Source organism: Equus asinus, chromosome X (genome assembly GCF_041296235.1).
Source record: "Equus asinus isolate D_3611 breed Donkey chromosome X, EquAss-T2T_v2, whole genome shotgun sequence".
Classification (NCBI taxonomy): Eukaryota; Metazoa; Chordata; class Mammalia; order Perissodactyla; family Equidae; genus Equus; species Equus asinus.
Window position 1 is genome coordinate 127,535,140 of NC_091820.1, and position 15,154 is coordinate 127,550,293.

At 38.8% G+C, this 15,154-nt stretch overlaps 1 protein-coding gene and 1 non-coding gene across 7 annotated transcripts in view; one reads left to right on the forward strand and one right to left on the reverse strand.

The window, feature by feature from the left end:
- The window catches only part of ATP11C (ATPase phospholipid transporting 11C), a 177,368-nt gene that overhangs the window by 142,315 nt on the left and 19,899 nt on the right, over positions 1–15,154 (reverse strand). The window lies entirely within an intron of this gene.
- LOC123282785 (U6atac minor spliceosomal RNA) lies at positions 663–787 on the forward strand. Its single transcript, XR_006523023.1, has one exon. It is a non-coding gene; the product is annotated as a U6atac minor spliceosomal RNA (small nuclear RNA).

Below are 15,154 nucleotides of genomic sequence, written 5' to 3' on the forward strand. Positions count from 1 at the left end.
GGAACTTGCTCTAGGCTATTTTGACCAAAGAGCTAAACAAACAACTACAGAAGTTATTCTAAGTCTCTTTTGGTATTTTCCAAACTAAATTAATTATTTCCAATTGTAAAGTACATTTAATGGTAGGAAATCAATAATGATGATAGTAATAGACAACACTCTATTGAGCACATTCTATGTGCGAGGCACTTTACATATATTATCTGTATCCTTGTAATAACCAGTGTTAATATTCTACATTCCAAATTTTTTTTTAAAGTCTCTGAGAAACAAATATACTACAAATCAAGCAAATGGCAGAGCTGAGACACAAAACAAGATATCTAAAAGCCCAGATTTTTAGATGGCAATGAAGAGTGATAGAATATTTCTCACTTTCCTAATTTCAATCACTCTCTCTCCCACTCTCCCTGTCCCTGTCCCTCGCCCCAGCATACACATACACTCATTTCCAGAAAGAGGCAATAAAATCTAGCGGGCTCATTATGGGTTTTACCAAACAAACCTGCACTTATGTTCTGACCATGCCATTTACTAGCTGCAAGACTTCAGTGGTACAAATTACTCATTGGACCTCAGTTTCTCATTAAGTAAGATTAAATAAATGTACACACTGCCTAGTACATAGACACTCGCTGTATTAGAAGAAAAGCACTCTGCCTGTATTGTATGATGAGCAAGGCTAGCACTTCCCTTAACAAGGATGGCAGTGGTTCCAGTGACCTATAAAAAACATATATGGTTAAGAAATTACCAACTACTTTGTGGTATCTAACCATAATTTTTATCCATAAATTATAAGAGAATAATATATAATGGTGACATGGGATTTAGCCTAGGAAAGCAAGGTTGGTTCAACATTCCTAACTCAAACCATCCCAGTCACAATATCAACAGCCTAAGCGAGAAAATCTACATGATTATTTATACAGAGGCAAAAATTGTGTGACATTCATTCAACAGCCATTCACGATTTTAAAAAATACCCAGTTAATTATGTTAAGTGAAATAAGCCAGACAGAGAAAGATGAACTCTGTATGACTCCACTCATAGGTGGAAGTTAACATATAGACAAGGAGAACTGATCGGTGGTTACCAGGGGAAAGGGGGGGTTGGGGGGAGGGCACAAAGGGTGAAGTGGTGTACCCACAACATGACTAACAATAATGTACAAGTGAAATTTCACAACGTTGTAAACTATCATAACCTTAATTAAAAAAAAATACCCAGTTAACTAGAAATAGAAGGGAACCTCCTCAGCCTAATAAAGAGCACCCAAGAAAAAATCTAAAGCCAACTCATACTTAATGGTAAAAGATTGAATGATTTCCCCCTAAGATCAGGAACAAGGCAAGGAATCCACTCTTACCACGTCTATTTAACATTGTACTGGATGGAAGTCTTAGCTAATGTAGTTAAGGCACAGAAAAGAAATAAAGATAGATAAAATTGGAGAGGAGAAATAAAACTGTCTTTATAAGATCACTATTCAAAAATGAATTGAATTTTTATATATAGCAGTGAACTGGGGACTGAAATTTTTATGAGCGTCATTTGCAACAGCACCAATAAATATGCAATACTCAAGGATCAATCTAACAGTATTGTAAGATTTCAATGTTGAAAATTACAAAAAGAACTGAAGAGAGAAATCAAAGAAGATGAAAGGAACTGGAGAGATATAATGTGTATGTGGATCAGAGGACTCAATATCATCAATATTGTAATTCTCTCCCAAATTAGAGAGTCAATTCAATCCCAATTCAGCATTCAAGTCAATGCTTAATAAAAATCCAAGCTTATTTCTTTTTTTTTTAGAAATTTACAAGATGATTCGAAAGTTTATATGGAAAAACAAATAATCTAGGATAACCAAAGCATTTTAAAAAGAAAAAGTTGGAGGACTCAAACCAATTTATTTCAAGACTTACTATAAAGCTATACTACTCACGACAGTGTGATATTGGTAAAAGGATAAATACATAGATCAATGGAACAGAGCAGACAGTCCAGAAACTGACCCACACGTACATATGGTTAATTGATTTTTGAAAAAGATGCCAAGTTAATTCAATTGATAAAGGATAGTCTTTTAGTCTTTCAACAAACGATGCTGGAACAATGGGACATACCTATATTCAAAAAAACGAACCTCAATTCAAACCTCAGTGTATACATACAACTTGAAATTGATTGTTGACTGAAATGTAAATGCTAAAGCTTTAAAACTTATAGAAAAGAAATAAATCTTCAAGATCTTAGGTCTGGTAATTATTTCTCATATAGAACAGAAGCAGCATGAACCATAAAAGAAAAAATTGATAAACTGCATTTCAACAGAATTTAAAAGTTTTGCTCTTTGAAAGACAGTAAGAAAATAAAAAAGAAAATAGAAAGACAAGGCACACATTGGAAAAAATATTTGCAAAACACATATGTGATAAAGGGGTGTTAACCAGAATACATACAGAACCCTCAAAACTGTTTTTTTTTAAAACTTGCCCAATTAAAAACCTTTAGCAGACACTTGCTCAAAAATCATTAATCATTAGGAAAAATGCAGAATAAAATCACAATGAGGCATCACTAGCCACCTACTAGAATGTGTAAAATTTAAAAAGACAGACACAATGACAATGTTGGCAAGGATATGGAGCAGCTGGAACCTTATATATTACTGGTGGGGATCAAAAATGTTACAGTCACTTTGGAAAACAGCTTGGCAATGTCTTAATAAAGTTAAACACACACACTTATCATAACATCCAGCCATCCCACTCCTTATTTACCTAAAAGAAATAAAGATCTATGTTAACACAAAAAACTGAATACAAATGTTTACTGCAACTTTATGTATAATCACCAAAAATTTTATCCAAATGTCTATCAACTGGTGAATGGATAAACAAATTGTAGTACATTCATATAGTGGAACTCTACTCAGCAATAAAAGGCAGCAAACTATGGATAAATGCAACGACACGGATGACTCTCAAAAGCATAATGCTAAGTGAAATAACCCAGACTTAAAAGGCTACATATTTTGATCCCATTTATATGAAATTCTGGAAATGAAAACTATAGACAGAAATCAGAGCAGCTGTGCCAGGGTTTGGCAATACAGGGAGGGGACAGACGATGAAGAGGCAGAGGGAACATCTTGGGACAGAAAATTCTATTATATTTCAGTGGTGGCCACAAATTATTTAGTCAAAATTCACAGATTTGTACACATCTAAAACGGGTGAATTTTACTGTATGTTAGTTATATCTCTATAAAGCTGAAAAAAATGCCTATCACCTCAAAAATGGCCAACTACCATCTTAAGCAGAGATCTACAGCTAATCAGAACTAAAAGTGCTGAGTTTTGATTGTAAGTTTAAGATGCATGATTAAAGGACAGGAAGACAGGAAGAATAAAGTTCATGACAGTTTTGTGTGTGGGTCTTTCACTGCTAACTGATTTTAATTGTGTAAAAAAAGGCTCTGGTAAAAAGGTGATAAATACCTAATTTAGGACCCAAATACCCTATTTGCTATTTATTTGAAACAGATCAACTTAAAATGATACATGGACACTAACTGTCCTTACCAATTTCTTGAATTTGTAGATGACTCATTCAAAGAACTGCCTAATGAGACAGGACCCTGTTCAAGTACTAATTCTCCTCACTTTACAACTGTTCTGATTTACAAGAGCAGGGAAGAGGTATTTTCCTTCTGTGCAATTTCTTCCTCTTGATTAGTTTTGAAGAGACAGAGGAGAAGCCTATCTTGGCAGTAGAGGCTGCAGGGTGGAAGAAGATGAAGAGTTGTCCAGAACCCCCGAAGGGCCTTTCTCCCTGTTTGACAGGCTATTCAGTGATAGTCGGCAGGCAGGTGTCTACTAGTGGATAAGCCAGTGTTCATGGTCCTGGGTTTGCAGGGAGCTATGGTGAAAACAGTGATAGGAGTCTTTTAAGTAGCCTTCTCAGACCTCCAAGGAAGACCTAAACTGAAAAATAAACTACAGAAGACTTGTCTTCTTCACTCATTTATTCATCCATTCATCCAATATTTATTGACTGCCCATTCTGGGTTAAGCTCTGTGTTAAGGCTGAAGACAAAGATAACTGTCTGTTCTAGAGTAGCTTACAATCTTCTGGTGGGCAGGGGTAGGGATGTATAAGGTGCAATAACAGCCAACGGGCAGGAATGCACCTAATGGAAGAGGAAAACTAGAGTTGTGATTTATCCCTCCTTGTATACCATATTTTCCATCAGACTCTCAGTGCCCCCGAGTTCACTAGGAAGACAAGACTGGCAGCTATTTCAAGCAGCAGGAATAGCATATACAATAGAAGTGTGAGTAAGCACAATGTAGCCAGGAAACTGCACAAAGTTCTGGGGCACTGAGAGTCTGATGGAAAATGGTGTATAATGAGACTAGAGAAGTAGGCATGAATCAGAAAGGTTGAGGACTTTCTAAGTTGTGCCAAAGAGTTAGATGTCAGTTTGTGGGGCAGAAAATGGGAAGCATATATATTAACAGGGGAGTAACAAACCAAGACGTGCATTTAGAAAGATGACTCCAAGGGCAAGTCAAGATAAACAGAGGCAGAAAGCAGAGGCAGACGAGTTTTTCCTCTTTCTTTTTTGGGTAGTTAAAAAGCCAGTGGTGGACCAGAAAGTTGGTGTTAGAGTGGCAGAAGAGCCTCTCCATTAACCAACCTTCAGGCACGCAGAAGAAATGACCCATCTCCTGCCTACTGCATGTCTCTAGCTAGCATTTGTGATTATTTCTCTATCTCCCACTAGAGTAGCAGCTCCCTAAGGACAGGAATGCTCACACACTCACACACACACACACACACTTATATCCCCAGTGCCTAGCTAACAGTAGATGTTCATTAACTGTGTTGACTGAATGAATAAATAAAATGAATGAATTGATAGTTTGGGCCCAAGAAACCGATTGAGAGCTGTAACAAAATGTGATTGATGGTTATTTTAGGGGTTGGTAAGCTACCCATCACATGGCAATTTGAACTGGATGTCTTTGGAAGTCTCCTCCAATGTGAAGATTTTATGATTCGAGGCCACTCCCCTGTGAAAGTAACAAGTGGCTGAAAAAGGAATATATGAGATTTGTTCCAAAGAAAGACAAAAAATTGGTCCAATAAAAAATGTCAAAGGCTGAGTTTATAATAACAGGAAGTAACAAACTAAGGTAGCTAAAAGCTGATAGATTTTTTATAAAGGCTCCACATAAAGGAAACCACTGACTGATCAGGCCCTGCAACCTACACAGACCTCTCCATATTAGAGGGAGGGAATGTCAAGTGCCTGGAGGTGAACCCAGAGCAAGATCTAGGAGGAAATCCAAGTAGGCAAGTGCGCATAATCAGAAAAGGAGAGTGGGCAGCAACAGGCAGAGGTCCAGGTACCTGAGCAGTGAACATCAGGATACTCAGCAAAGACAAAGCAGACAGAACATAGTAAGAGGGAAATCTGGTAAAAGCAATTAGTCAGCGAACATCACCACCGGGCAGTGAAGTCCCAACCACAGGCATGGGCCTAGGCAGAGCTCAAGTTCCTAAGAGGACTGGCTAAAAGAAAGCATATTCCTACCCTTGGAGGAAGTGGGGTACACTGTATCCAGACAAGGACTTCATAGGGGAGAAGCAAAACGGGGCCCAGTTTCTGGCACGGAAGTACAAGGCCAATCTTAATCACAAGGAACTAAGCAAGAGGAGCCTTACAAAAACCTAAGCACACAAAGTCATGATGAGACTAGCAGACATGCTGATCTACTGAGCTAGCAGCATGAGGTTCCTGAAATTCTCCCTAACTCACGACAGGCTGGGGCCCAAAGCCTTGTTCAGGGCTGACCTGCCCCAACTTTGTTCACTGGAGAGCTGTGAAGACATGGAAGCCAGCAGGCTTTCACAGCCCTCCCAACATCAGACAGCATGAAACAAGGCCAGGAGCAGAAAAGAATATCAATGAAAGAGATACCAATGAAAGAATATCAATAAAAAAGAGAGAGAGTCTGTCACATGGGAAGGACCAGGGAAGAGGAATATGGAATTCAGTGTACAGAGATCTCTTCTGTCTTCTTTCTCCACCCACCACCACTTCCCTAATTCAGAATATCTTAAAAAGCTCTATAGCCCATAGGTATTATCTAGAAAAAATAATTTGGCATAAGTTCCTTGGTCAAGACCCATGCCCCCAACGTTTTGTGGGAAGATAAGATTCCCATTACATTTTTTCCTAACACACCGTATCATGATCATAATGTGTAATTGAGAGGACAGCCCACATTGCTACTCTTATTTTCCATTCTGAACCACAGACTTAAGACGGTCTCGAGGAGTTTAAGCAATGCTCTGGGTTATCCAGTCTCACAGTACAGATGAAAATCTGAGGACCATTGAGAAAAGTTACATTAAAAAACTACCCTCAAGGGGGCTGGCCCTGTGGCCGAGTGGTTAAGTTCGCGCGCTCCGCTGCAGGAGGCCCAGTGTTTTGTTGGTTCGAATCCTGGGCACGCACATGTCACTGCTCATCAAACCACGCTGAGGCAGCGTCCCACATACCACAACTAGAAGGACCCACAATGAAGAATATACAACTATGTACTGGGGGGCTTTGGGGAGAAAAAGGAAAAAAATAAAATCTTTAAAAATAAAAAAAAACTACCCTCAAAATTATACAACAGGGGCCAGCTCCGTGGCAGAGTGGTTAAGTTTGCGCGCTCTGCTGCAGTGGCCCAGGGTTCGGATCCTGGGCGCAGACATGGCACCGCTCGTCAGGCCATGTTGAGGCGGCGTCCCATATCCCACAACTAGAAGGATCTGCAACTAAGATATACAACTGTGTACAGGGGGTTTGGGGGAGATAAAGCAGAAAAAAAACAAAAAAGATTGGAAACAGTTGTTAGCCCAGGTGCCAATCTTTAAAAAAAAAAAAAATGGGTGATGCACAGGGCACCACAGAGTCTTAGACTTAAAAAAAAAAAAAATTATACAACAAACTAGTGGCAGAGCCAGCAATAAAACCCAGATAGATGCCTCTGCTCCTTCCATGTTCGCAGTGTCACTAAACCTGGGAGAGATGATTGTCATTAGGAAGCAAAATTGAGTTAAATGCATTCACTCCTAATTTTTAACCCTTTCCATTGAGCCCACACACAGCCCAACAGAAAATCTCTTTCCATCCTCAGACTTTCCTTGATAGATAACAGAATGGAAATCCACTAGAGGTTACACAATTTAGATCAGCCAACTCGAAAACAAGAGAAAGCCTCAAGCAACACCCTCTGATTATGAGATTCTGTTGCTGTGGAGAATTAACCAAATTCATCCTAGAGGCTTATCTGCTGTATGACACACTCATTCCTTGATACTGAAATTCCCTAACAAATTTCAATACAAGATGTGCTGGTGACTTCTTTTCCTAGTACTTTCTGACCTTCACCTGGTACTGTGACTAGCATCTGAAGGGCTGTAAGTAAGCAGGAGGTTGCCTGATCTCTAATATCTATATAATCCATTGTACTTATAATGAAAGCTGGGAGGAGTCAAAGGGTCTCATTTAGGGAAATACTTTTCACTGTTACTTCTGAATATAAAATAAGTGAAAAGAGAAGGTGAGAAAGTCTAATAACTGGTAAATCATGAATAATTGAGTTGCTATAACATTTGAAGAATGTAATGTAATTTAACAATACTCATCCACAAATAGAATTTTGTTGAAAAACTCAGCATATTTAGAGAAAAGCTAAACAAATACACACTGTACACCAGTAACTTGACCATGACCAACTTTTGTTCCCTACAAACTATAGGCTATTTCTTAAATATGGCTTATTTCTCTAATTAGTAAGAGTGGGCTTTGAAGAAAAAAACCCTAAAATTTATCTAAAGCCATATTTATTTTAACTCACAGTAAGTGCTGTCAAATAAATGAAATGAGCCATCTTCCTCTCCAGAATCACAGAGGCAAGAAAATCAGTAAAAATCTCTATTTAAAAAAATAATAACTTTAACAATGAAGAAACCTGTCAAACTCTATCTTAGCCAGGTGATCAAGTTAACATCATCAGTGATAAGTCATGCTGATACCATGCACGGTGAATACGATGTGATGAGAATAGCCCTTCACTTCTTTAGCCTCCTTCCTATAAAGTCATAACCCATGTCTAATCAGGAGAAAAACATCAGACAAATCCTAATTCAGGAATATCCTACAAAATCCCTGACCACTACTCCTCAAAACTGTCAACATTATCAAAACAAGGAAATTCTAAGGAACTGTCACAGCCAAGAGGAACCTAAGGAGACATGATGACTAATTACGACATGGTATCTTAGATGGGATCCTGGAACAGAAAAAGGACATTATGACAAACTAAAGAATTATGAATAAAGTACAGACTTTAGTTAATAATATATCAATATTGGTTCATTAATTGTAACAAATGCACCATACTAATGCAAGATGTTAACAATAAGGGAAACTGTGTGGGGGGTATATATGTGAACTCTCTGTACCAACTCTGAAAATTTCCAGCAAATTTCAAACTATTTTAAAATAAAAAGCTTATTCCAAAAAAGTTAAAAACAAATCTTAAAAATGAGTACTGGATTCTTCCAAGTGATGAACAGATACAATATATAAGAGATATAAGTCACATTGAAAAGTTAAGAAAGTAAACCTAAATATTCTTTAACTCTCCTTTTTTTTGGCATACCTCTCAAATTCAGGGAGTCCTCTTAGACCTTATTAGCTGGAACTTAGCTTAAGAAATGTATGCAGCAAAAAAATCCTCAATTTTAGATGTACTGTCTTCAGTTACGTGAAATATATCTAATCATAACAAGGCCTGTTGCTCACTATTTTCTCTATTGAGGAGTCAAACTAGAATCCAAAACTACTATTAATATACTAAGGTTACTTCAGCAAAAGTCAATTGTTTACTTCCTGTGTGCCTTTCCTTCTGGAACTATCTTTCTGAGAAGTGCTTTAAGTTATGTTAGGAGCCAAGGACATGAATTAGGAATGCGGTGGGTAAAGAGTGAGCAGGACTGCTGGAGACAATGTTCCCAGAGCGCTGACCCAGCTCATCAGTCCCTGAGCAAGTACTGTCACTTGCTTTAATTCCTTCTCCCTAATCCTTTGCTCCCTTTGAATCTGCTGATTTCTAGGAATGAATCTTCTTTATGACATATGCTGTATATTACTTGGTTTGAAGAAGCCTTGAGTTTATGCGAAGTAAAGCAATGTTCTTTTTCAAAGCTCTCGGTTCTTAAAATATCAGAACCTGCAAAAAGCACATGCAGGGTTATTATTATCCCTTCAGATCAATAGCTCAGTCTCTGCTATAAGATATTAAGAAAGGAGTTAGGAAGACAAGCAAATTTTTAGGGCTGCATCTATTCTGGCAAAAGCAGCACAGTAGAAAGACACAAACATATTAAAAACCATTTTAGCAAGGGAGTTCTTGCCAAGCAAAAAAAACCTGGGCCACTCTATGTACCCAAATGTTTTCATAGAGGTTTTAGCTAGAAGACAATTAAATTCTAGGAGCAGCTATGGACAAACAGAGGCTTGGAGGGTGACGAATGAGAGTGGATGTGGGCAACAGCTGGACAAAGAAATATCTGCAAAATATATTAGGTTTCCCTAACTGCCCCAGAACAAGTATTCACTAAAATATTCACTTTAATTTCAAATCCCTTCAGCTGAATACACTCCACAATTTAAATAAACATTTGAAACATGTCAATTGCATATACGTGTCTCCTAATTCAAGTAAAACTTAAAAGGAGATACCAAAAAGTAATGGAGAAAGTCCCACTCGACAAGAAAGACGTTATATGGAATCTCACAATTAAAAAATAATCTCTTGGGCTACACTTAGTGACTTGCTTCAAAGAGTACAGTACGAAAAGGAGGAAAAATAGTAACTTAACAGTGGAGGAATCTAGTAAACACTACTTTAGAAAGGTGATTAGAGTCAACACCAACAGTGGTAAGTCATGTTGATAATATGTACTCTTGACACGGTGTGATGAAAACGGCACTTCGCCTCTCAGTTCTTCCTCCCAAAACTCAATAGCCTAATCATGAGAAAAAAAGACAAATCCCAATTGAGGAACATTCTACAAAATCCCTGACCAGTACTCCTCAAAACTGTCAACAGCATCTAAACCAAGGAAAGTCTGAGAAGCTGTCACAGCCAAGAGGAGTCTAAACAGATATAATTAACTGTGATGTGGTGTTCTGGATAGGATCCTGGAACAGGAAAGTGACATTAATGGAAAACTGACGAAATATGAATAAACTATGGACTTTAGTTAATGACAATGTATCAATATTGGTTTATTAATTGTGACAAATGTACACTACTAGTACATGATGTTAATAATATGGGAAACTGTGTGTGGGGTATATGAAAACTTTCTGTACTATCTTTGCAACTTTTCTGTAAATCTGAAAATATTCTAAAATAAAGAGGTTCTTAAAACATTTTAAATTTCTTTTCTTGGTTATCTCCCTTTCCCATTCAAATCCTGTGCTTCTAAGTATGAGAAAGAGAATCAATGAGCCTTGGGCATCCATTGTGAGAGAAAGAAACCTGCAATTAATTTCCTATGGAGTGCCTAAGAATCACCAGGTGGAAATGGTTTTGTCCAAATTGTGTCCTTGAGTCAAACATGGAGCAAATTTTAAGTGAATGGCAAGACTGGGGCTGAGTGACCTTTAACAATGCAGTCAATCCATTCACAAAAAGAGTTTCATGGTGTAGCACAGCCCTGGAATCCAAACATAGCCAAGAATACGCACATCCAAACTCTGCTAATGCTTCAAAATGCTTTAGATACTATGAAGCTAGAAACTACAACAAACTAGGCTTTAGCAAAAGATCGTTCTGACCCTGTATAATAAACATTAAAAATATTTTAAAACACAGAGAAAGACGAACTCTATATGACTCCACTCATAGGTGGAAGTTAACATATTGACAAGGAGAACTGATCGGTGGTTACCAGGGAAAAGGGGGGGAGGGGGGAAGGCACAAAGGGGGAAGTGGTGTACCCACAACATGACTAACAATAATGTACAACTGAAATCTCCCAAGGTTGTAATCTACCATAACATTAATTAAAAAAAATATTTTAAAACAAAGCACTCCAACACTAGAATCATGGGCATTATCAGTTTTATAATCATTTCCTGGATTTCAATGGCACCAGATAAAAGATTCAGAATGGTGAAGGTTGAAAACTATTACATAATTTTTAGAGTCCAGTTGTGGGTTAGCTCAGGGCCATTGTTTCATTTCAGTTGACATCGGAAGACATGAATTGATAAAATGGCGGGGGGTGGGGTGGCTGAAAAGTAGTTTATTACCCACTGTTGGTCAGAAATAATGTACTTAATTTTGAAAGGAGGTTTAAATTGCACTTCATATTTTATTTAGCCAGAGTCAACCTTCAGTCAATATTTTTATAGAACACTGGTTCTCAAACATCATTATGCATCAGCATCACCTAGATGGTTTGTTACAAAACAAATTGCCAGGCCCCATACCCAGAGTTTCTGAATCAGAGGCCTGAGAAGTGCATTTCTAACAGCTCCCAGGTAATGTGGATACTTGTCTTTTGTAAACATTCCAACAATAGAAAACCTAAGGATCAAATGTAAGCACCTAAATAAAATCCAAAACCAAATTTACATAATTTGGGAATTTTCTGCTCTTTTTCTTTAGCAACAAATATTTTTCCAGTATTTATTCCACTGCCCAGCACTATACTAGACACTGGCTCTTGGTATACAGCAGTGAATAAGTAAAAGCACACACGCCCTCTTAGATCTTATTCTAGAGGGGAGGCAGCTAATAACTAGTTTCAAGATTCATTACTAATAACAATTGCAGAAAGACCTACAAAAGAAAAGTATGGGGGGGGGGGCCGGCCCAGTGGTGTAGTTAGTGGTTAAGTTCACACGCTCCGCTTTGGTTCAGATCCTGGATGCGGACCTAGCACTGCTCATCAAGCCATGCTGTGGTGGTGACCCACATACAAAATACAGGAAGACTGGCAAAGATGTTAGCTCAAGGTCAATCCTCCTCACCAAAAAAAAGAGAGAGAGAGAGAGAAGAACAAGGTGCTATGAGACCCTGTGAGACTGGGTAGTCTGACCTCAGTGAGGGTCAGGGAAGGCTTCCTTAATGAAGTGATGCTTTAGCTTAGTCTGAAGGAGGAGTAGAAACAGGGTCCCTGGGGAGAGGATTCCACACAGTGGGAGCTGCATGCAGGAGGGTGGACCTGGGAGGGAAGGCCAGTGTGACTGCAGTGCAGAAGGCGAGGGGCAGAGGTCAGAGACTATGCTGCACAGGCAGGTAAAGCCTGGCAGGTGCAGTAAGGAGTTTAAATATTATTCTAAGTGTGAGGGGAGCCATTAGGGATTCTTACCATGAAACTGACTTAAACTAATGTATGTTTTAAAAAAATCAGTCTAGCTGCTTTGCAGAGATGGATTAAGAGAGGAATCAAAAAATATTCAGGAGGCATAATCTTTGGAATTTGGTGATGGACTGGGTAAGATGGAGTGAGAGAGAGGAGGAAAAATTTGAGGGTGACTTCCAAGCCTGTACAAAATGCTCTGAAGCGATTAATAGCGCTTTTCCAGTCTGACTTGAGTTTTTCTCCATGGTGTAGTGTGAAGAGGAAAAAATGTATTTTATCTGTGCCTAGGAAATGACTGGACTCACAAAAACATTTAAACAGGAGGATGACAGATCAAGTGTTTCTCTTTTCCAAGAAGGGAAAATTCCTTTTGAGACCATTATATATTAAGCTCAAAGTTAACCTTGCTGTCTCCTTTCACAATTGTGGAAGCAGAGACTGACAGGGTTACTCATCTCATTCTGCAGTTTGTGAACTGTAACAGCATTTTATTTTTAACTTTCTCATGGCATTTATCATTTTCTGTCTTGTATTTTTGTTATATATCAATGTATCTTATTTCCCTTTCTAAACTCTAGGTTCCGTGATGAAAGATAATGGTTACTACAACAATAAGAAATCCCACAGACAATCTATGTATCCAAATCTAGGGGTGCTGGAGGTGGGAAGGGCATTAAGGAAAAAAACAGGCAGAAAGTCATTTCATTTTGTCCCATTAAACAAATGGATTGTCCTTAAAATAAAGTGATGCAGAAGGAGTAGCGAAAAGTGATTATGTATTTTACATTTAAAGATGCTTAGGGGCTGGCCCAGTGGCAAGGCAGTTAAGTTCACACTTTGCACTTCGGTGGCCCAGGGTTCACCGGTTTGGATCCCAGATGCAGACCTATGCACTGCTTATCAAGCCATGCTGTGGCAGGCATCCCACATATAAAGTAGAGAAAGATGGACACAGATGTTAGCTCAGGGACAATCTTCCTCAGCAAAATAAAATAAAATAAAACAAAATAAACATGCTTAAAGCATCACTCGAATATAATTAAAGAAAATAGTGAATGGTTGGAAAGTACTGCCTTCTGTAACCGGAAGAGCAACTAAGCAAGATTTTGGATGACCAAGGGTGAACATGAAAATACTTCCCTTCTCTTTATGTCGCCACATCCTTGAAACTGCATTGATAACAGCTGACTGAAATTAACCAGTTTTATAGCAGACTCAGATCATAAATAATTCCTACCCTTAGGAAAAAAATCAATCCCCCCAAAAAACCCCTATAAAACAAATATGTGCAACACTCTGAACTGAGTGTTGCAGAGGGACCTTAGTTCCTCCTTTCTTAGGGAGTGAAGCTTACCATCTATCAAAGAGCCAAGACAAAATCTCTCAGACTGATGTCTCAAGTCCAGGTATTAGCATTATAATTCATTAATCCAGCATTCATTGTTTAAAGTCTTCTTGTATTGTTTGCTCTAAGTGAAACCATGGCATAATGGTGCCTTTCCACTAACTACTTTCAGATAAGGTCTAAGACTCAGGCATGTTAAAACCAACTCTGTGTTATGAGAGGCCTCATAACAACTCAGGATGGTATTTCTGGCTCACAGACTTCATTTAGGGCTTTACTCAAATGGCACCTTCACAGTGAGGCCTTTTTTTGTCACCCTATGAAAAATTGCAACCTCTTACCAACCTCTGACACTTCCTATCCTCCTTCTCTGCTTCATATTCCCATTTTCACTCATCACTAGCATAGAAAATATTACAATTATTTATCTTTTTTGTTGTCTGTCTCCCTGTCTACCGGTTGCCCACCGAAATCTGTTCTTCCTTTCTTCCTGAGCACCTAGCTTTTCAGGTAGAAACTACATTTCCCTGTCTCTCTTGTGGCCAGGGAGGACCATGTGACTAAGATTTCTCCATTGGTATGTGTGCAATAGTGATGTGTGAAACTTCCTGGTCATTTTCCTAAAGAAACTTGCCCTGGAGCTCCTTGTTCCTTCTAACTGGCTGGAACTTGAAAACCACATGCTGAGGAAGGCAGAACTGCCCCATTAGCCTGGGAGCCTGGATGACCTCATGGAACAGAGGCTGTCTCCTTGCCCTGAGCCATTCCATGTGAAACAAACATCTACCTTTTTCTGGCCACTCTATTCTGGAAACCAGAAATACATCAGTTTATCCTTTGTCACATCAGTTTACCATTTACTCTAACAACACCCTTTCACACTAAAATGTAAGGTCAATGGGGGCAGATATATTTGTCTGTTTTGCTCACCAATGCATTCCAGCAAGTAGAACAGTGCCTGACACATGATAGAGTATTCAATAAATATTTGTGAATTGATTAATAGAGAACTTCATTATGATCACCCTTCCACATTTCCAAATCACCTTCATGGTTTCAAGAAGTTCAAGATTACAGGATCCAAACTGCTCCCAAGACAGTGCCCCAGAAGTTCCTACAAGCCCATTCAGTGCCGTCTTGCCCTTCCCCACAGAGTGTGCCCTTCAGCCCCATTAGCTTCCTTTCAGTTTCCCAACAGCGCCTAGCTCTTGCTCAACCCAAGGCCTTCGAACAAGCTGATTCCAGTGTCTACTCTCAACTCCCTTTGCAGTAGTCCTTCACTCCCCTCCAGTTATCTGCTTAAATGTCATCTCCTCAGATGGAACTTACTGGCCAGCCTAATCAAAAGC